At 42.9% G+C, this 23,878-nt stretch overlaps 1 protein-coding gene across 3 annotated transcripts in view; it reads right to left on the minus strand.

Moving 5' to 3' along the window:
- LOC126457908 (ankyrin repeat domain-containing protein 39-like) overlaps positions 1-23,878 on the minus strand; it is a 164,817-nt gene that overhangs the window by 99,781 nt on the left and 41,158 nt on the right. For all 3 annotated transcript variants that reach the window (XR_007585553.1, XR_007585552.1, XM_050094589.1), the window contains one exon: positions 9,524-9,778. The gene's annotated coding sequence lies outside the window, so the exon portion shown is untranslated. The remainder of the gene's footprint in view (positions 1-9,523; positions 9,779-23,878) is intronic.

Here is a 23,878-nt window from a genome sequence, read left to right on the forward strand (position 1 = left end):
GTTGGGTGGAGAAGTGGCCAAGGACACCATCTTACAAAAGGTACTGCAGTACATACAACAGGGATGGCAGGGCCACATTCCCGGTCAGGACTCCAATTGGTTGTGACGTTACTTCCACCTTCAGCACCTGATGGAAGGAGTTATCCTACTAACCACAGATGAACAGTCTCCCTGGGTAGTCCCAACAGAACCTCTATGATCGAGTCTTATGACACCTACAATAAGGTCAGGTGGGCATCTTGTGAACTAAACTGCACATCCAGTGCCATCTGTACTGGCTGGGCAAAGGACGGCATGTCAAACATCTTATCTGCAACTGTAATCAGTATCAATGGCAGCAAACGGCTCTCTGCCAAACATTCTCACCTTGGCCGACACCCTTACACCCATGGGAGTGGGTTCATGTTGATTTTGCAGGCTCCTTCCTGGGTACTACCTGGCTGATTGTCATTGATGTGAACTCCAACTTTCTATACGTGGTCAACAGTTGGTCCACAAGTGTGTAAGCTATGGTTGCAGTGCTCAGCAGAATGTTCCTTTGTTGGTGACAGATAACTGAGCTCAATTTCAGCCCCTGGTTTTCAGCAAGTTCTGCTAGAGAGATGGGATTCAACATCTGATGCCTCTGAATTTCCACACAGATGAAGAAAGACATGGCCAACGCTCCTATGGATGAGGTGCTAACACTTTTTTTGAGTTCCTACAGTATGACACTGATAGGAGCTCCTCCATGTCCATCAGCCATGCACACTCCTCCATCACAAGCTGTCAACACATGTGGGGCCATCTGTGGTGCTGTCTCATCACTTGACTGGGTATTTGCTTGTTAGCACAGGGATTTTGACACTAGGACAAGTGGCCATCCAGCAGCAGCAGAGACACCAGGTGTTAAATTTGGCCGTGGGGGAGGGGACAGTAACACATCATTAAAATTAGCTCCACCTCCAACACAGGACCCAGCCTTTCATTTCTCTTCCCTCCTGTTCCAGCCCTCTGGTTCTCAGCTCCATTCATCAGTCCCAGCCATGCTCTTGTTTCTTCTGTTTACAAGCTGCCCAAAGTGCGGTGGGACATTTGATGTTCACATTGTATATTTATGGTTTAATGATCTTATGGGCAATATTAATAGTAACCTCAAACATTTTTCAGATGATGCAGTTAACTACATTTAAGTACTGTTTGAAAAAAAAAAAAATCTGCATAAAAATTCAGTCAGATCTTGATAAGATTTCAAAGTGCTGTAGAGATTGGTATCTTTCTTTAATGTTCATAAACATATAACTTCATAAAAGGAAAAACGTAATATCCCATTAGTGAGAATAACATCAATGACTCTCAGTTGGAATAAGTCAGCTCATACAAATACCTGTGTGTAATATTTTGTTGGAGTATGAAATGAACAACAACATAGTCTTAGCTGTAAGTTGAGCAGGTGGCAAACTGCAGTTCATTGGTAGAATATTAGGGAAATGCAATTAGTCTACAAAGGAGTCTGCATACAAAACACTCATGTGACCTATCCTAGAATATTGCTGAAGTGTGTGGGATCCATATCAGACAGGAGTAACAGAGCCTATGGAATGAATACACAGAACTGCGGTACAAATGGTCACAGGTTAGGTTTGTTCAATCCAGCAGAGAGAGCCCTTAAAATGCTGAAAGAACTGAACTTCTGCATTTCTGTTTTATTTCATAAGATTCAGCTTTTACAAAAGTATAAAGCTAAAAACTGTAGCAACTGAGGGCTAGAAGAAATTAGGTCATCATGAAGGGACTCTGTGATGCGTCATAAAAGGATAAAAAGTATATGTCAACCACTGTTGTCATTAATTCACTATTTTTGGTGCAGTAATATAAATGTTCACACATTTAAACTCCAAAGCTTCCCTAAATTGTATAGTGGTGCTTACCTTATGTACCATTATCAAATCCAAATTTATTTAACACACTGTATGGCAGAAGAGACTTTTCAGCCCATTGGCTGTTGAACAGGTACTACAGCAAGGCTTACAACTCTCAAAAAATGATGTCTACTCTGCAGGAATCAACATGGATTCTGGAAACAGCGATCGTGTGAGACCCAACTCACTTTATTTGTGCATGAGACCCAGAAACTATTAGATACAGGCTCCCAGGTAGATGCCATTTTCCTTGACTCCCGGAAGGCGTTCGATACAGTTCCGCACTGTCACCTGATAAACAAAGTAAGAGCCTATGGAATCTCAGACCAGCTGTGTGGCTGGACTGAAGAGTTTTTATCAAACAGAACGCAGCATGTTGTACTCAATGGAGAGACGTCTACAGACGTTCAAGTAACCTCTGGCGTGCCACAGGGGAGTGTTATGGGACCACTGCTTTTCACAATATATACAAATGACCTAGTAGATAGCGTCGAAAGTTCCATGCGGCTTTTCGCAGATGATGCTGTAGTATACAGAGAAGTTGCAGCATTAGAAAATTGCAGCGAAATGCAGGAAGATCTGCAGCGGATAGGCACTTGGTGCAGGGAGTGGCAACTGACCCTTAACATAGACAAATGTAATGTATTGCGAATACATAGAAAGAGGGATCCTTTATTGTATGATTATATGATAGTGGAACAAACACTGGTAGCAGTTACTTCTGTAAAATATCTGGGAGTACGCGTACGGAACAATTTGAAGTGGAATGATGATATAAAATTAATTGTCAGAAAGGCGAATGCCAGGTTGATTCATTGGGAGAGTCATTAGAAAATGTAGTCCATCAACAAAGAAGGTGGCTTACAAAACACTTGTTCGACCTATACTTGAGTATTGCTCATCAGTGTGGGATCCGTACCAGGTCGAGTTGAGAGAGGAGATAGAGAAGACCCAAAGAAGATTTTTTTTTTTTTTTAGGGGTGCAAAACTGCTATGGTCATTAGCACCCGGTCCGTGACTTAGGAAACAGTAAAAAACCGAATATGGAAACCAGCAGCAATGGGAACGAAAGTCATAAAATTGGAGAAACTAAAAGCAGAAGAAAGGCTTAAAAATCCACTACAGAAAGGGGTTGGTTGTCCCCAAAAAAGGCTTCAAATGACTGACGTCATTTCACTGGCACTAATAAACTTGAGAACGCGGTCGGCTGAGCGCGTGTCATCTGCTAAAATCGACAATATATCAGGCGATAGCTGTAGACGGGAGCGTAACGGATTAAAATAGGGGCACTCAATTAAAAGGTGTCTTACGGTCCACAGCTGAGAGCAGTGGGGACAGAGTGGGGGAGGATCGCCGCTTAAAAGATGTCGATGGCTAAAAAGACAGTGCCCTATCCAGAGTCTAGTTAAAATTACCTCCTCCCGACAACGCGTTCGGGAGGAAGAGGTCCAAGCACAAGGAAGAACTTTCACGTCCCGCAATTTATTATGGGGAAGTGTCGACCAATGCGCGTGCCATAAATGAACAACACGACGACATAAAACGCTCCGTAGATCGGCGAAGGGAATCGATTGAATAGCTGGCCGAAGAAGAGAGACCGCAGCCTTGGCTGCAATATCGGCCGCCTCATTTCCACAGATACCAACGTGTCCCGGGAGCCAGAGGAACGCCACCGAGACGCCCCCCAGGTGGAGCAAGCGCAGACAGTCCTGAATCCGGTGGACCAGAGGGTGCACAGGATAAAAAGCTTGGAGACTGAGGAGAGAGCTGAGAGAATCTGAGCAGATAACGTATCGTATCTGCTGATGGCGGCGGATGTAGTGGACAGCCTGGAGAACAGCGTAAAGCTCCACAGTATAAACCGAACACTGATCGGGAAGCCGAAAGTGATTTGGGGTGTCGCCAACAATATAGGCACTCCCTACACCGAACGATGTTTTCGAGCCGTCGGTGTAAATAAATGTGGCGTCCGTCATTTGTGCACATAGAGCAGCAAATGCCCGACGATAAACAAGTGAAGGGGTACCATCCTTGGGAAATCGACAAAGGTCACGGAGCAGGCAGATCCGAGGACGGAGCCAAGGCGGTGCTGTACCCCAAGTTGTCAAGAAGGTTTTAGGAAAGCGGAAGGAAAGAGAATGGAGCAGTTGACGGAAGCGGACTCCCGGTGGTAGTAGGGAGGAGGGGCGGCCTGTATACCCTACATCAAAGGAGGCGTCGAAAAAAATGTCATGGGCTGGGTTAGCAGGCATGGAAGACAGATGGCTAGCATAACGATTCAGAAGGACTGCTCGCCGATTGGACAGCGGACGTTCAGCAGTCTCAGCATAAAGGCTTTCCACAGGGCTGGTGTAAAAAGCTCCAGACACTAAACGTAATCCACGGTGGTGGATAGAGTCGAGACACCGAAGAATAGACGGCCGAGCAGAGGAGTAAACTCTGCTTCCATAGTCCAATTTCGAGCGCACTGAGGCGCAATAGAGGCGGAGAAGGACCACTCGTCCACTCCCCAGGAGGTACCATTCAGGATATGGAGGGTGTTGAGGGATCGCAAACAGTGAGCCGAAAGATAGGAAACGTGGGTGGACCAGCACAGTTTTCTGTCAAACATAAGACCCAAGAATTTAGCGACGTCTGAAAACGGAAGGTTGACAGGACCTAGATGGAAGGAGGGCGGAAGAAACTCCTTACGTCGCCAAAAATTAACACAAACGGTCTTACTGGGAGAAAAACGGAAGCCGGTTTTGATGCTCCAAGAGTGGAGGCGATCGAGACATCCTTGAAGACGTTGTTCAAGAAGGCTGGTCCGTTGAGAGCTGTAGTAGATCGCAAAATCGTCCACAAAGAGGGAGCCCGAGACATCAGGAAGGAGACAATCCATAATTGGATTTATGGCAATGGCAAACAGTAGAACACTCAGCACGGAGCCCTGGGGTACCCCGTTTTCTTGGGAGAAAGTACGGGAGAGAGTAGTGTTCACCCGCACCCTAAATGTGCGCTCTGCCATAAATTCGCGAAGAAAAAGGGGCAGCCGACCTCGAAAGCCCCAAGAGAACAGTGTGCGGAGGATGCCTGTCCTCCAACAGGTATCGTATGCTCTCTCCAGATCAAAAAATATTGCTACTGTTTGGCGTTTCCGGAGAAAATTGTTCATGATATAAGTGGAGAGAGCAACAAGATGGTCAACTGCAGAACGATGCTTTCGGAATCCGCATTGGGCAGGTGTTAAAAGACTGCGGGATTCCAGCCACCACGCTAAACAATAATTCACCATACGCTCCAAAACCTTACAGACACTACTCGTGTGAGAAATGGGGCGATAGCTAGAGGGGAGATGTTTGTCCTTTCCAGGTTTCGGAACAGGAATGACGATAGCTTCCCGCCATCATCTGGGAAAAGTACTGTCGGTCCAAATTCGATTATAAAGGCAAAGGAGGTAACGCAGACTATGGGTTGATAAATGCAGCAACATTTGGACGTGGATACCATCCGGTCCTGGGGCAGAGGAGCGAGAAGAAGAGAGTGCATGTTGGAGTTCCCGCATGGAGAAAACAGTATTGTAGCTTTCGTGATTTTGAGAGGAGAAAGCAAGAGGTCGCACTTCCGCTGAACGTTTCTTCGGGAGAAACACTGGCGGGTAATTTGAAGAGCTCGAAATCTCAGCAAAGTGCTGACCCAACGAATTAGAAATTGCGACGGGGGTCCACTAATGTATCATGTGCGACAGTGAGGCCAGAGACCGGGGAGAAACTAGGCGTGCCTGAGAACCGTCGAAGCCGACTCCAAACTTCCAAGAAGGGAGTGAAGGGAGTGAAGGTGTTAAATGAGCTAATAAAGAATTTCCAGCTTGCCTTCTTGCTATCGCGGATGACATGATGGCATCGCGCACGGAACTGCTTATAGCAGATACAGTTGGCCAAAGTAGGATGGTGGCGGAAAACGCGGAGAGCACGTCGCCGCTCACGTAGTGCATCACGGCATGCCTCGTTCCACCAAAGAACTGGGGGGCGCCGGGGCAATTCGGAGGTGTGTGGTATTGAATGTTCCGCAGCTGTAAGAATAACGTCGGTAATATGTGTGACCTCATCGTCGATGCTGGGAAAGTGAAGGTCATCGAATGTCGATAGAGACGAAAAAAGTGTCCAATCAGCTTGGGCAAACTTCCAGTGTCGCGGGCGCATAAATGGCAGTTGAGGCTGCAGTCTAAGGACACATGGAAAGTGGTCACTCGAGTGTGTATCATCAAGGGCGAACCATTCGAAGTGCCGAGCTAGCGGAACAGTACCGACTGCAAGGTCCAAATGAGATAAATTTGTCGTGGAGGCAGACAAAAATAAAGGGACCCCAGTGTTGAGGCAAACTAGATCCACTTGGTGGAAGACGTCTAGCAATAGTGAGCTACGTGGACAAGGATGTGGAGATCCCCAAAACGGGTGGTGTGCATTGAAGTCCCCAACCAGCAAATAGGGGGGTGGAAGCTGACCAAGAAGATGAAGGAGATCAGCTCGTGCCATTGGTGTGGACGATGGAATGTATACAGTACAAAGAGAGAACGTGTATCCGGAAAGGGAAAGACGGACGGCAACAGCTTGGAAGGAAGTGTTTAAGTGAATTGGGTGATAATGGAGAGTATCATGGAGAAGAATCATGAGTCCTCCATGTGCTGGAGTGCCTTCAACAGAGGGGAGATCATATCGGATGGACTGAAAATGAGGGAGAACAAAGCGGTCATGGGGACGCAGCTTTGTTTCCTGAAGACAGAAGATGACCGGCGAGTAGGATCGTAAGAGGATCGACAATTCATCCCAATTGGCTCGAATACCGCGGATATTCCAGTGGATAATGGACATAGGGTGAACAGAAAATGGAGGAATGTGACCAAGGTTGCTGTCAACTCAACGACTGCTCAGAGCTTGCGACCGACAGCATGGAATGGCATTCAGCCGAAGGCAGAAGATCCTGATCCATAGGTTGTTCAGGAGCAGCTCCTGCCACCAGCGATCGGCCGGTTGATCGGCCGCCAGCAGTGCGCCTCGGCGACACAGAAGACGGCCGAGGGCGATTTCCGCCAGGTGTTGCTGTAGATGGGACACACCTTGGCGGAGAAGGAGAGGAACTGTGTTTCTTTGTAGCCTTCTTGGAAGTATGATGTTTAGATGAAGGAGGAACCAATGGTTGGGAAGTTGCGGTACGTAAAAACTCTTCACGAGTATGCTCTTTTTTCGAAGTCTTGGTGTCTGACTTTTGGGCTCGAGATTTAGCAGAACCCGACGAAGGGTGAGCCAGAGAGTGGGCAGGCGAAAGTGGTGAGGTTGAACGGGCGATCTTTGCGCTGGCCGATCTGACGACCGTGGCACTAAAGGTGAGGTCACAAGTCTGCGTGGCCGCCTCCTTTGTTGGCCGAAGAGAAGCAAGGACAGTGCTGTATTTTCCTGTCTGAGGCACGGTGGGCTGTCGACTGGCGAATAATTTTCGAGCAGCAAAGGTCGACACCTTTTCCTTCACTCTGATTTCCTGGATGAGCTTTTCGTCCTTAAAAACGGGGCAATCTCGAGAGGAAGCAGCGTGGTCACCCATACAGTTGATGCAGCGAGGGGATGGAGGTGGACAAGCACCCTCATGGACATCCTTACCAAACGTAACACATTTGGCCAGATTGGAACAGGACTGGCTGGTGTGATTGAACCGCTGACACCGATAGCAAAGCGTAGGGTTTGGGACGTAAGGGCGAACGGAAATTATCTCATAGCCTGCTTTGATTTTCGATGGGAGTTGAACTTTGTCAAATGTCAAGAAGACAGTGCGGGTTGGAATGATGTTCGTGTCAACCCTTTTCATAACTCTATGAACAGCCGTTACGCTCTGGTCAGACAGGTAGTGCTGAATTTCTTCATCAGACAATCCATCGAGGGAGCGTGTATAAACGACTCCATGCGAGGAATTTAAAGTGCAGTGCGCTTCAACCTGGACAGGGAAGGTGTGGAGCAGAGAAGTACGCAGCAATTTTTGTGCCTGGAGGGCACTGACTGTTTCTAACAACAGGGTGCCATTCCGTAATCTGGAACAAGACTTTACAGGACCTGCAATTGCGTCGACACCTTTCTGAATAATGAAAGGGTTGACCGTGGAGAAGTCGTGACCTTCGTCAGACCCAGAAACAACAAGGCACTGTGGCAATGATGGAAGAATTGTCCGTGGCTGAGACTCAGTGAACTTACGCTTGTGAGCAGACATAGTGGAAGGTGAGGAAACCATTGCGGAACAATCCCCCATGATTACCGGCATCTCCGATGGCGCGCTCCTCCCTTGTGGGGGCCCTCTCTGAGGGTACTCCCGCCTTAGGTGATTGTTCACACCTCAGGTCACACCTCCTGACAAATGGACGGAGGGACCAATCGGCACTTTCGGAAGGTATCAGCTCGGGTAATCACCCCTCCCTGGGCCTGGCCATTACCAGGGGGTACGTACATGTCCTACCTGTCTACCTGGGGTGGGGAATTACGCGTTACCCCGTCACCGGCTACGCACAAAAATGCGTGGGTCGGCCTTCAGACACGCACAGGGAGGAAAAAAGAGAAAGGGAAAGGAAAGAAGAGGCGACTCAAACGCCGCAGCGGAGAAAAGGGCAAAGAGAAGAGGTAAGGAAAAGAGAAGGACAGAGGAAGGACGAAGACTTGCAAGGGTAGAAAGCAAGGAATTTGTAACAGTTTCGACCATCCGTCTCCGGACGTAGGCACAAACCATACTCCCAGAGGGGGAGAAAGGGAAGGAAAGAGCCAGAGGTGAGGGGAGGCGGGGGGGGGGGGGGGGGGGGCAAGATGGGGGATGGGGAAGGATGCGGAAAGGGAAGGTATGCAGCCCGGAAAGGAAGGAGGGCCACATTAGCTCGGGGTCCCGTGCTCGCTACGCACGTATCCACAAAAGAGTTGTGGACCCCCTGGGGGGATCCAAAGAAGAGTGGCACGTTTCGTCACAGGGTTATTTGGTAAGCGTGATAGCGTTGCGGAGATGTTTAGCAAACTCAAGTGGCAGACTCTGCAAGAGAGGCGCTCTGCATCACAGTGTAGTTTGCTGTCCAGGTTTTGACAGGGTGCATTTCTGGATGAGGTATCGAATATATTGCTTCCCCCTACTTATACCACCCAAGGAGATCACGAATGTAAAATTAGACAGATTCGAGCGCGCATGGAGGCTTTCCAGCAGTCGTTCTTCCCGCGAAACATACGCGACTGGAAGAGGAAAGGGAGGTAATGACAGTGGCATGTAAAGTGCTCTCTGCCACACACCGTTGGGTGGCTTCCGGAGTATAAATGTAGATGTAGATGTACTGCCATGATCTGTGCATTGCTTTTTCAGAGTTAAAGGGAAGCTGTGCAGTTCTACCTTTAACTTTTGTGTGTTGTTATTTCTCAACTCCCTATTCCACTTGATGGCACAATTACTTAATAATCTATAGATGAAATGAATATTTTTCCATTTATGTGTGTACTAATCACAACACAACTTTCTGAATCCCTTCTCTCTCTCTCTCTCTCTCTCTCTCTCTCTCTCTCTCTCTCTAAGAACTATTGATTTCAAAATAATCATTACAACTACTACATGTTAATGATTTTTTGATCTACCTTTCAAGCCTGACACAAGAACTCTCCAAGGTTGGCGCTGTCCATATGATGCAAGGTTCCCTCTAACTAGAATGTATGGCATTGAAGCTGAATACCACCAGAAGTCTTTCGCAATGATTTATTAAGTCTGATAGTCGCTTAAAATGTCATGGCCATAAAAACTGTTTGGAATTAAGAATTCACTTTATCTTCCAAAAGAATTCTTATGTGTATGAGCCTTTGGTGACCTCCTGTACTGATGTCGTATATAGCATTCTGAAACAAAGAAATTAAAAGTACATCAAAATAAAAATTAAAGAAAACTACAATATCATTATTTGTAAGGTGTTCAATTATGCAAGCAAATGCTACACAGGACTAAACTTCTACAAATGGTACAGATTCCTAAAGTGAGGCATTTAAGATAAGGGATCATTTATTAGCTTCCTTAACAAAGTCCTCATCTCTTCTTGTTACTGCATACAGGAATAGATGTAGTTTCCTTATATAAAGGTGTAGTTTTTTCATATCCTCCCTGAGTCCAAAAAGACACATGTACACAAAATGGGGAGTTAAAACTGTGCCAGGATGTAATTTGAACTTTGGCATCTTCCTGTCGTGGACAGTACTCTTCCTCTTGTGGCACTCAAACACATCCTAAAAACTGACTCAAAGCTCAAAATCCATAAGCACTTAGAATAAACATCATTTGTCAAGTAAGTGCTCTTTTTCTATCTTCTGTATATTTTTTTATTGGAAATTGTAGCTTTTAAGAAGTTTGAATCACAGTGAAGGCATATACACAAACCAAAACACAGCACGGGTTGGGTAAAATATATTGGTTGTACTTGTCGCTATTATCATGGTTTTCAGTCCAAAGATGGTTGGGTGCAGTTCTCCCCAATACTCTATCCTGTGCAAGCCTCTGAATGACTACTGAAACCTACAACCATTTGATCCTGCTTACTGTATTCATCTATTGGTCTCCTTCTACAATTTTACCCCCACACTTCCCTCCAAGTCTATACCAATGATTCTTTGATATCGCAGAATGTGTTCTATCAACTGATCCCTTCTTTTAGGCAAGTTGTGCCACAATTTTCTTATCTCCTCACTTCTGTTCAGTTCCTCCTCATTAGTTTTGCAAACCCATGTAAGCCTCTGCATTCTTCTGTAAAGTTTTTATGTCCTCTTACCAAATTTTAAAAACTTTTCCAAATTTTTCTTGGTTTCCTTTACTGCTTGCTCAAAGTATAGATGGAATAACATAGGGGATCTGAAGTGTGATAAAATATTAACAGGAATATAATTTCGCAGACTTCATACATCCTATTTTAATTTTTTTTTATCTTGTTAGAAAACAAGTTCCTGATGGATGTTTGCACTTTCAGCTATTTTGAATTTTAGTTTACTGTTGACAGTCAAAAAGGTTATAGTTGTTTTTGAGTGCTCAGCGAATTTTTATTTTTGAAAAAGATGGAGCCAAGAATTTGCATTAAATTTTGCTTTAATAATGGAATAAAGCATAGCACCACATTCAAAATGTTTACTGCAGCGTTTGGTGAATCTACTATGAGTAAGACTAGAGGTGATGAGTGGTACAAATATTTGAAAGAGGGTCGCAAGAAGACTGGAGACGATAACTGCCCTAGATGCCTTAGCACATCAGTTACTGACGACAATGTGGAAGAAATAAAGAAAATGGTTTTGGAAAATTCCCGAATCACCATCAGAGAGGTTTCTGGTAACGTAGGCATACCCACTAGCTCATGCACATCAATTTTTTCAGATGTTTTGGGCATGAAGCATGTAGCAGCAAAGTTTGTTCCACAATTGTTAAATCTGACTAGTTCAATCACATGTGTAGGTTCTTCTCATTGTTTTATTTAATTACAATGAGATATTGCATCACGAATTCCTGCCTTATGGTCATACAATCAATAAGGGATACCACCTGGAATTTATGTGGTGCTTGCATGAAGCAATTCGAAGAAAATGACCAGAATTGTGGCAAAACCAATCATGGAAATTGCATGACGATAATGCTCTCATTCACACCTCACCTCAATGCTTGTTTGTGATTTTTTGGCAAAAGCAAAACTTTTACATTGACTCAGCCACTGTGTTCACTGGACATGGCGCCCTGCAACTTCTTCCTATTTCCAAGGCTGAAAAGAATGGTGAAATGTCGTCGTTTCGCCACCAATCATGAGATAAAACAGAATCACTGAAGGAGCTGAACACAATAATGCAAAGTGAGCTCCAGAAGTGCTTCCAAGACAGGAAAAGTGTTGGCACAAGTCTATTACACCTGAGGGGGTTCCTTTGAAGAGTAGAATGTGGATATTGATGAATAAATACAGATTCTTTAAGATAAACGAAAAATCCTGTTACTTTTTGATCACATCTTGTACATCACAAACTTTTCTTAGTCCCTTCTCAAGTACTATTTCTCTTTCATGCCCTTTGAATCTTATAACTGACACTTGGACTTAGTACAAGTTGCAAATAACTTTTAAATGTAAACTTTTTGGTTAGGCTTCACCATGACTGTTACTGATATCAAATGAAACAACAACTTTACCATTCCCTGTCTCAGTTCATTTTCTTCTACAAGGAGTTTCGAAGATTTAAGTCTGTATCATCGAGTGGATTTATGTGGGTTAGTATGGCATGCACATGTCGTATAACAACTTTGGTGTAACCTGTGACACAGTTCTCAGAGGTCACAGGCTCATTTCCCTGTTGTGATGTACCTCTTAGACCATCACACTTTATTGTAAATAACTTCTTGCTCCCTGTATTTTATCCTTGCTACCTTCAGAATTTCAGAGTGTATTGTATTCAACATTGTCAAAAGCTTTCTCTGACTCTAAAAATGCTATAAATGTACATTTTCCCTTCTTTATCCTATCTTCTAAGATATGTCATAGGGTCAGTATTGCCTCACATGTTCCTACATTTCTCTGGAACACAAACTGATCTTCCATGATGTAGACTTCTACCAATTTTTCCATTATTCCATAAGTACTCTGTGTCAATATTTTGCAACTATGACTTATTAAACTGATATTTTGGTAATATTCATACCTGCCAGCACCTGCTTTCTTTGAAATTGTACTTATTACATTCTTGTTGAACTCTGTTGGTATTTCTCCTGTCTCTTACATCTTGCACATCAGATGGAACAATTTTGTCTTGGCTGGCTCTTCCAAGGATATCAGTAGTTCTGATACAATGTTATATACTCAAAGATCCTTGTTTCGACTTAGGTCTTTCAGTGCTGTGTCACATTCTTCTTGCATTATCATATCTCATCTTCATCTACTTCCTCTTCCCTTTCTATTGCCTTTAATGTTCATTTTCCTTGTACAGCCCTTCCACATATTCCTCCCACCTTTCAGTTTCCCCTTCTTTGCTTAGTACTGGTTTTCCATTGGACATCTTGATACTTATACATCACCTTCTCTTTACTCCAAAAGGCTCTTTAATTTTTTCCTAGTTACACATGCTTCCATAGCCTTGTATTTGTTCTCTAGCCATTTTGCACTTTCTATCAATCTCACTTTTTAAATGTCTGTATTTCCTTTCACCTGCTTCATTTTTATATTTTCTGCTGTTGTAAATTAACTTTAGTATTTCCTATGATATCTAACAACTTTTACTATGGTTTGTCTTTTTACCTGTTTGAACATCATTCCATCTCTCAAAGGTATCCAATAATCTTCTACTGTATTCTTTTCCCCCCATTTCCGTCAATCGTTTCCTAATGCTCCATTTCAGACTCTCAGTAACCTCTGATTCTTTCTACTTATCCAGGTACCATCTCTTTAGTTTTATACCTCTCTGCAGCTTCTTCCATTTTGGTCTACAGTTTATAACTAATGTGTTATTGTCAAAATCCACATCTACATCTGGAATTGTCTAATAGTTTAAAATCTGGATCCAAATCTCTGTCTTACCATTACATAATCAATCTGAAACCTACTTTCATGATTCTTAGAAAATGTGTTAGCAGTGATTAAATTATGCCCTGTGCAAAATTCTACCAGGAGTTTCCTATTTTGTTCCTTTTCCCCTGTCAATATTCTCCTGCTAATTTTCTTCTCCTCCTCTTCCTGCTGCCAAATTCCAGTCACACATCACAATTACATTTTCCTCTCCCTTAACTGTCTAAATAATTTATTTTATCTCATCACACATTACTTCAGTCTCTTCACCATCTCTGGAGCTAAGTGGCATGTAACTACTGTGGAGAGTGTTGGCTTCATGTCTATTTTGGCTACTATAACACTTTGACTATGCTGTTTGTAGTGGCTTCTTTGCAGTTCTGTATTCATTATTAGACCTACACCTGCATTAATCCTGCTTGACTGTGTATTTATAATCCTTTATTCACCTGAACTCACCTACCACTGAACTTCACTAATTCCAACTACAACTTCAAACTATCCATTTCCCTCAACTATCCATTTTCCTCTTAAAATTCTCTGGCCTACCTGCTCAATTAAATAACTGGGCTTTCAAAGTGTGTAAATGTTGTAACAGTTTCCTTTGAATTCAAGTGCCTGTTTCAAAAGCTACATATTATAATTTATAAGCAATGCAGGAAAATTTGTAGTAATGTGAATTTTTTTAAGTCTTCCGGAAATTATGTCTTATTTTTAATTATAAGCTGTATATATACTTTAATTTATGAACATTAAATATTAATACACATCATCATGACTAATTTGTGTATATAAAAATAAATACACTATGCAACTCTCTAATATGAGTATTGAAACATAGAAAACTTAACTGAAACCTATAATGAAATGTAACATAATCCTTAAAATGTTGATCGTCTCAGATTTTCAAAGTACAAGTTCCTTCCTCTGAAATAATAGCAGAAACAAACTGTTTGTGAATGAGAGCAAGTAGATCAATGCTAATCTGCCACTGGTCCCTGTTCTTTGTGTACTATCTACACATCACATTGTTAGGGAGTTATCTCTCAGACACCACCTCCACCTCTTCCCTCCATTATTGCAGCAGATGCAGATGCAACTGAGAATAGCTGTGAATAATTCAGGACTATCAGGATCTGGCCTGAGTTGCACTGCTCTAACTAGAACTGTAAGGTACCTGAAGTTCACCAGGATTTTCCACATTATGGATATGCATCTGTTTTTGTCCTCAGTCATTTGGTAGCATTATCCAAAATAACATGCTGTGGAGTGCCACTGGAGAGCTGTTGGAACACTGGATCATCTTTATCATGATAAGTATAGTGTTCACAATGCACCACAGCCTACTTGTGTTCTAAGACACACCTGGCAGCTTTTCCTGAACTCATGTAAGAAACCATAGATAACATACATAAAGATGGATCAATGGAGTCCTGAATCCAAGCTCAATATCTTACCAACTGAAACACTTAATTTGGACTCATCATGAATTACAATTTATTCTATTCACTCAGTGGCTCATTCATTCATTCATTCATTCATTCATTCATTCATGCTGTTCTGTAGATCCCATCAAGAAGGGATTCATGTTTTGAGGTTTCAACTCACCTACTCAAGTTAATAACTCTATTTTTGCAAACACTGATTTGACAATGGATCTAGTCATGTTCTATTGATGCTTCATATGCTAGTCTGATGTCTGCTCATTATTTGTAACCAGGCAGTCTGGCCATAGACCACAGTTTGCTGCACCAGAGGACTAGATCAACTGTTGAAATGTTGTAAGCAAAAATGGTCTGTTAAAGATGTTGGACACTGAAAAAACATCTTACCAATTAAATACACCTACAAAACCTCACTAACTCATTGTAAAGCCAATCACAACTGTTGTCTTACTTTCATATTTTTTATATTCTACTTATTTCACTTTTAAGGGGGGTAGGACAACACACAAGCCAACTTGGTGCAGGAGAGGCACCTCAGGACATTTTAATTTCCACTGCCTATCCTTTTACTAATAAATTCATAAAACTTTGTCAGCATGAAATTTCATCATTTTTTCACTTACTATTGGCTGCATTTATTGCTATAGGTACACTTTTCTTCACAAGGAAGAGAGATTCTTCAATGAATTTTGCACAGCATACAAACCATACTTACAGATGTATGAAACTCTAGAATTTATTTAATTCATGAAAAAATGAATGAGCTCTTACATTTTGAACTTCATGTTTAGAAAAAATTCAAATTTTATACTTAATTATCTCAATTTTTACCACAGTTTTTAATAGATTTTGAAAATTCTAGAGTTTTGCATTAAGGAGTTTGTGATTAATAAGCATACCAAGTTTGAAAGTAATAGAAAATTTATTTTGGGCGTTATATGTGCCTAAGTATAGAAATCTGTGTTTTGCAGAAAATGGCCGTTAAAGTTTCTGCTCATATTTGGCATTCTTTTAAAACTGTCCAGCACCATAAGCAGGTTCTTTTTCATTTTATAAATCAGTTTTCTTCCTTTTCACATTCCTATGATGCACTCTTCTTGATTTTATCACCTCCAAAAATGATTTATCTGCATTCACTACATGCTCTCAGTCTATCGTATACAAAGCTTCGATGCAGTTCACTCCAGGCTTAAGTCTCATTTTCTCCAAACCATATTTCCTGGTTTGCACACCATAATTAAAACATGAAACTGTATCATAAACACCAATAGCAAGTGCATTTCTTCCCACAAAAATGGTTTTTTGGCACTCTTTCACATAGACATTGATTGAAACTTTCATTTGGGTTTTGGGTACCGCCACGAAAACATTTCTTCAATAAGTTTTCATTTGCAAGGTCCCTGAATATAAGTTTGATGGCTTCCATTATAGCAGCTGGTAGAGAATTCCTGTGATATTCTTCACCAACAGCAATTGACCTTTGGTAGCTCACTGTGATTCACTTCCTCCAGGGCACAAATTGTGGATAGTGTTATTGTCTGTCGACATTTTGTGGAAATATAAGGCCCAAACTGCTGGCTTCATATTTTTTCAAGTCCATTGTGTTCCTTCTTACTGCCAAGCCATAATATGCCTATAGCTTGTCAATTTCTGCATCCGTCAGTTGCCCTCTCCCTTTTATTCCGTTCCCATCAGATAACTTTTTTCCTGACAAATCTTGTCTCAACCTTCTAAGTCTAGTGCCAAGTCTTTTATGTACATGTCACACACATTCTAACTTCTGCACAATAGTCTGAGCTGCATATGGAGCACATTTTTTAACCTCAAGGAAAGCTTTATTATCACCATCACCAAGGTACTTTACATATCGCAGGTTAACGGAGCCAACAGGTCTGGTAAACAAGCTGACAACTCCCTGCACTACCAGACCTCCATTTGAGCCTTTATAGTTCATATTACATTCATGATCTGGAATCCCTCTCACAGAACTATGACAAAATTTGCTCAACACTTCAATATCTAGTACTTTGCCAGCGTCAACAGATGTTGCTGTAACACCATCATTCAAAGGAGTGTGCCCTCTTTTTCACCAGGTACCATCAAAATCGGCCACTATGCCCTGTCACCATCATTTGCAACTGAAGTGTATGCAAGCTAGTGTACAGTGTATATGTGTAAGATTTAGTGCTAAGCACAAGCAAAAGATTCCATGCAACAACTTCTCTGACATCTATGTTTACTCTTTGCTTTCCAACTATATTATTTATTCTGTTGTTTGTTCACTCTGTCACTCGAATGTCATTTTGTGTTACGGGTAATTCCTAAAGTAATAAAAAGAGTATTGCTAGCCCATAACAGTTGGTGACCCCGATGTGATATTCGATGGTCACAGGCGTTCAATCCAACACACGTTTACGCTCCGAACGGTACTGCATGACAAAAAGTACAGTCACGTCAACCGCATCGCACACTCAACTGCTTCGTACATCTTCTGCACTCCACGGCAGCCGTGCCACGCATCTGTAGCCTACTGATTTTGCAGTATTACTACAATGGTAGGTCAAGTTCCTGCACCACCAGCAGACACACCTGCTGGTGCAATGATAAACCACATCACAATAAACCCACCGCGGTTCTGGCAACAAAATCCTATGCTATGGTTTGTGCAGCTGGAAAGCCAATTTGTCCTAGCACAAGTCACCGCAGACCATACAAAATATAGTTATGTTGTAGCAGCACTCGGCAAAGAGATGGCACTGGAGGTGCAGAATATTCTATCATCACTGCCGAGCGTGGACCGATATTCGAAAATTTAAGAGTGCCCTAATCACATGACTTTTGCAATCTGAGGTGAAAAGGCTGGAAAAACTACTTAATTCCGAAGAGATGGGCAATCGCACTCCATCGTAGCTGCTGCGCCGATTATGTATGTTGATAAGCAACGCAGTTAGCGATGACATTCAGTGAATCATTTGGCTATCATGCCTAACTCCTCTCATCTAAAAGATTCTAACTGTGTGCACTGGCGATCTACATGCACTAGCGCAAACTGCCGATAGAATATTTAAAATGTATCCATTTGTGTGCATTGCAACAGTTAGTATACAACCGCAGACGGACCGCAACTTTGCTGTGCCACACGCTCAGATCACTGAACTTTCCACACAAGTCACCGCACTGTGAACTCAGAACAGTCTCCGATCTCGTAGCTACCACTCACCCGGGAAACGTAGTCACTCACCTTTGGCTATGAAAGTATACTGATACCACTGCCATTTCGGGTCTGAGGCATGAAAGTATAGCCCACCTTGTGAGTAGGGAAAAGCAATAGGAGCTCAGTGATGATGGCCACTGATGCTCCAAACAGCAGCTGTCGATTGTTTATCACAGACCAAGGTCTGAAATTACAGTTCCTAGTAGACACAGGCACAGATGTGTTAGTCTACCCATCTGCCCATTTGCCATCTCATAAGCGTGTTGGTTACCACCTCTTTGCAGCCAATGGTTCTACAGTAGCTACATATGGTTGTACCACATTAGTGTTAAGCCCAGGCCTATGAAGCATGCTTGAGTGGCAGTTTGTCATGACAGACATCACACATACTATACTGGGGGCAGATTTTTTATCTTTTTATGGACTTGTGCCTGACCTCAGGCATCGATACCTGCTGGACACTAGTACTAACGTAGCTAGCAGATGACTAGTAGGTCATGTGGAAGATGCTAGCGTCAGAGTGACAACTGGAAATTCTCTTTTTATTGAACTTTTGAAACAGTTTCCCGAGATCACGTGTCAAGCTCCCATGTTAGCTCCCGTACAGCACTACACAGTGCACTACATTTTGACCAGGCTTGGGCCACCTGCTCATGTTCGACCAAGTCATTTAACACCACAGAAATTGAAAGTAGCTAAACAGGAATTTGCATCCATGTTTGCAAAGGGGATCTGTTGTCCGTCAAGTAGCAGTTGGGCATCCCCCCTCCATGTGGTACTGAAAAAGGACAACGGATGGCGTCCTTGTGGAGACTATTGACAGCTAACTGCAAGAACGATTCCAGACCAGTACCCTATACCACACATTGAGGATTTCACATCCAATGTCTGCAGTAAGAGCATATTCTCCATGCTGGATCTCGTTAGAGCTTTTTACTGGATACCAGTGGCACCAGTCGACGTTCCTAAGACAGCTGTATGCACACCTTTCGGGTTGTTCGAGTTCACTTGTATGCCTGTCAGGCTATATAACGCTGCTTAGACATTCCAAAGATTTATGGATGAGGTCACACGTGACTTGGATAATTGCTAATACATAGATGATGTTTTGATCATATCATGCTCAAAAGCTGTACAACTGTCACACCTACAACAACTCTTTACCCGTCTATGTGAGCATAGCCCCATTATTAATTTGTCCAAATGCATCTTTGGGGGCAACAGAAATTCAATTTCTTGGCTATATCATTAATGCTCAAGGAAATTGGCCATAAAAAGAAAAGGTAGACGCAATACTTGATTTTCTGCAACCTACTACAATGAAGGAACTACAATGTTTCCTCGATGTCACGAACTTCTATCGTCGTTTTGTCCTTAACCATGCACACCTCTGAACAAATTCATACAAGGCAAACCAAGACCAAAGGATAAACTTCAGTGAAACCTAGAAGTTGTAATGGTATTTCCTGATTTGAAGGCTGCCATCACTGAAGCAGCACTCTTGGCGCACCCAGTACCACAAGCACAACTTGCTCTGATGGTTGATGCATCTGCCTCCTCAATCACTGCTGCACTACAACAACACGTGGATGGACACTGGCACCAATAGCCTTCTTTAGCAAAAAGTTGCCACCTTCACAGCAAAATTGGTTAACATACAACCTTGAGCTGTATGCTGCCTATGCAACCATCAAAAAGTTCTGAAACATGTTAGAGGGACAGCAATTTGTTTTGGTAATGGATCACAAGCCACTAATTTATATTTTCCGACAGAACCCAGATAAAGCTTCACCATGACAGCTTCAACATCTTGATTTCATTGGTCAATTTACTACTAACATCATCACTCATGTCGAATGTGAACTGAATGTGCCAGCTGACGCGCTCTCACATATAGAAGCTATTTCTGAAGCAATTCACTTTGAAGCTCTCACGGTGGCGCAACAATTGGATGATGAATTACATGATTTGTTGGTGCAACCGACAGGCATGCAACTCCATCGCATCGCACTACCTCCATCAGCCATTGAGCTATATTGTGACATTGCCAATAACAGACTACGGCCATTCATTACTGCGAACTTCCGGCAACAGGTTATCACCTTGCTGCACAACATGTCACACCCAGGTGTTAAAACCACAACAAACATGGTGAAGCGCGTGTTCGTCTGGCCGCATATGGACAGAGATTGTAAGCAATTTGTATGACAGCGCATGGCTTGTCAAAGCAATAAAATTAGCAGACATGTCAGATCACCGCTTCGAAGCTTCATCCCTACAAATCTATGGTTTGAACATATACATTTAGATCTCATAGGACCTCTCCCACTGATGGAAGGATACAATTACTGTCCCACAGCTATAGACCGATATACGAGGGGCATTTGAAAAGTCCATGCAAAGTCCGAGAGATGGCACTACCGGGGCGTATCGAGGTCATGTTTAGTTAGTAGCATCTTTGGAAAGAACACACACCAAGTTTCAGCCATATTAGTCTATTTCTTTGTGTTTGGCATTCATGTGAATCAAGGAAGTTAAGTGATTGTCAAAAAATGGACGAAAAAGAATTTCGCGTGGTGATTAAACATTACTTTATGAAAGGCAAAACGCCTCAGGAGACTAAAGAGAAGCCTGATAATCATTACAGTGACTCTGCACCTTTGATTAGAACAGTTTATAAGCGGTTTCCAAATTTTTGGAGTGGCCATATGGGCACAAGTGATGCTTAGGGGTTGTGAAGCAACTCAAATCGCTTCATACAGCAAGTCTTCAGGTCCAGATTGTATACCGATTAGGTTCCTTTCAGATTATGCTGAAACAATAGCTCCCTACTTAGCAATCATATACAACTGCTCGCTAACCGACAGATCTGTACCTACAGATTGGAAAATTGCGCAGGTCACACCAGTGTTTAAGAAGGGTAGTAGGAGTAATCCATCAAACTACAGACCTATATCATTGACATCGGTCTGCAGTAGGGTTTTGGCGCATATACTGTATTCAAACATTATGAATCACCTCGAAGGGAACGATCTGTTGATACGTAATCCATGGTTTCAGAAAACAACATTCTTGTGCAACACAGCGAGCTCTTTATTCGCACGAAGTAATGGCCGCTATCAACAGGGGATCTCAAGTTGATTCCGTATTTCTAGATTTCTGGAAAGCTTTTGACACCGTTCCTCACAAGCGACTTCTAATCAAGCTGCGGCCTATGGAGTATCATCTCAGTTGTGCGAATGGATTTGTGATTTCCTGTCAGGAAGGTCACAGTTCGTAGTAATAGATGGCAAATAATCGAGTAAAACTGAAGTGATATCAGGTGTTCCCCAGGGAAGCGTCCGGGACCTCTGCTGTTCCTGATCTATATAAATGATCTGGGTGACAATCTGAGCAGTTCTGTTAGGTTGTTCGCAGATGATGCTGTAATTTACCGTCTAGTAAGGTCATCCGAAGACCAGTATCAGTTGCAAAGCGATTTAGAAAAGATTGCTGCATGGTGTGGCAGGTGGCAGCTGACGCTAAATAATGAAAAGTGTGAGGTGATCCATATGAGTTCCAAGAGAAATCCGTTGGAATTCGATTACTCGATAAATAGTACAATTCTCAAGGCTGTCAATTCAATTAAGTAAGTGGGTGTTAAAATTACGAACAACTTCAGTTGGAAAGACCACATAGATAATACTGTGGGGAAGGCGAGCCAAAGGTTGTGTTTCATTGGCAGGACACTTAAAAGTGCAACAAGTCCACTAAAGAGACAGCTTATACTACACTCGTTCGTCCTCTGTTAGAATATTGCTGCACGGTGTGGGATCCTTACCAGGTGGGATTGATAGAGGACATTGAAAGGGTGCAAAAAAGGGCAGCTCGTTTTGTATTATCACATAATAGGGGAGAGAGTGTGGCAGAAATGATACGTGAGTTGGGATGGAAGTCATTAAAGTAAAGACGTTTCTCGTTGCGGCGAGATCTATTTACGAAATTTCAGTCGCCAACTTTCTCTTCAGAATGTGAAAATATTTTGTTGAGCCCAACCTTCATAGGTAGGAATGATCGTCAAAATAAAATAAGAGAAATCAGAGCTCGAACAGAAAGGTTTAGGTGTTCATTTTTCCCGCACGCTGTTCGGGAGTGGAATGGTAGAGAGATAGTATGATTGTGGTTCGATGAACCCTCTGCCAAGTACTTAAATGTGAATTGCAGAGTAGTCATGTAGATGTAGATGAACGTTCTGGACACCCTGTGGAGTTACGACTTCAGAAATCATTGATAAAATCCATGATATGGTGATGGATGACAGAAGAGTTAAGGTACGTGAGACTGCTAGTGCTGTGAGCATCTTGAATGAAAGGGGAGATAATATTTTGCATTAACATTTGGACATGAGAAAGCTATCCACAAGATGGGTTCTGTGATTACTCACTTGACAAAAAACGGTATCATGTGAAGTGTTGCAAGGATGGTTTGCAGCTGTTCAGGAAGAATCCGCAGGACTTTAAGCATTGTTTCATCACTGTGGATGAAACATGGATACCTTACCACACTCCTGAGACCAAACAACAATCTAGACAATGGGTTACCAAGGGAGAATCTGCACCAAAAAAGGCAGAGACTATTCCTTCAGCTGGAAAGGTTATGGCGACTGTCTTTTGGGATTCGCAACGGCCCTCCATCTAAATTGCAACACTTCACTGTCCGCCACTCCCACCATACTATCCCTCCCCCTCCCTGCCCCAGCCTCCTACTTACCATCACCCAGTCGCCACTCCCATCATGAACTGGTGCTGCTGCTCGCAGTGTGGTTTGAACTCTCTGAGACTGCAGACGTGCGTGCAAGTTGCATTTGTGTGAGTGTGTGTGTGTGTGTGAGTGTGAGTGTGTGTGTGTGTGTGTGTGTGTGTGTGTGTGTGTGTGTGGGTGTGGGTGTGGGTGTGTGTGTGTGTGCGCGCGCGCAAGTTGCATTTGTTTGAGTGTGTGTGTGTGTGTGTGTGTGTGTGTGTGTGTGTGTGTGTGTGTGTACACATGTGTGGATGTGTGTCTACTGCTGACAAAGGCCTTAATGGCTGAAAGCTATAATTGTGTGAATCTTTTTGTTGTGCCTATTGCGACTCAGCATCTCCACTATATTGTGAGTAGCAACTTTCCTTCTCTGGTATTGCAGCATAGATGTCACATGGTTATATAATGTATAGCACCAGGTTTGCACCTGGTGGTCATAATTGGAACTAACATTTTTTACAGAGTAAATCGGTTTCACATTAACACATTAGCATATCTACATATTACCATATCTACCAAGTTTTGCTGCCATACAATAATTACACCCATACCTGGCCTTGGAAGAAATGAAAGAGGAAGCCACCTGGTAGAATTTTGCACAGAGCACAACCTAATCATGGCTAACACTTGGCTCAAGAATCATAAAAGAAGGTTGTATACATGGAAGAAGCCTGGAGATACTGACAGGTTTCAGATAGACTACATAATGGTAAGACAGAGATTTGGGAACCAGGTTTTAAATTGTAAGACATTTCCAGGGGCAGATGTGGACTCTGACCACAATCTATTGATTATGAACTGTAGATTAAAACTGACGAAACTGCAAAAAGGTGGGAATTTAAGGAGATGGGACTTGGGTAAACTGAAAGAACCAGAGGTTGTACAGAGTTTCAAGGAGAGCATAAGGGAACAATTGACAGGAATGGGGGAAAGAAATACAGTAGAAGAAGAATGGGTAGCTTTGAGGGATGAAGTAGTGAAGGCAGCA

Source organism: Schistocerca serialis, chromosome 2, assembly GCF_023864345.2.
Source record: "Schistocerca serialis cubense isolate TAMUIC-IGC-003099 chromosome 2, iqSchSeri2.2, whole genome shotgun sequence".
Classification (NCBI taxonomy): Eukaryota; Metazoa; Arthropoda; class Insecta; order Orthoptera; family Acrididae; genus Schistocerca; species Schistocerca serialis.